This window comes from Belonocnema kinseyi, chromosome 1 (genome assembly GCF_010883055.1).
Source record: "Belonocnema kinseyi isolate 2016_QV_RU_SX_M_011 chromosome 1, B_treatae_v1, whole genome shotgun sequence".
Classification (NCBI taxonomy): Eukaryota; Metazoa; Arthropoda; class Insecta; order Hymenoptera; family Cynipidae; genus Belonocnema; species Belonocnema kinseyi.
Genome location: NC_046657.1, coordinates 81,372,560 through 81,372,804, shown reverse-complemented (window position 1 = coordinate 81,372,804; position 245 = coordinate 81,372,560).

Genomic DNA, 245 nt, shown 5'->3' with positions numbered 1-245 from the left:
TATATTTAAATAAACCTTTTTGATGATTATGTAAATCAAGTTTGAACGAACTTTGTTTCTTACTATAAAGCTAAACAAACTTTAAGAGATAATATTAATCTGTTGTTTACTCACCAATAGAATTAAGAATAACGATCAAGGTTAAGACCAAAGTACAAAGGATCTTCATTGTTGCAAAATGTTGGAGAAACTAATCTACGAAAACTTTTGAAAAAAATTTAACTAATGACTATTCTGAGTTTTAA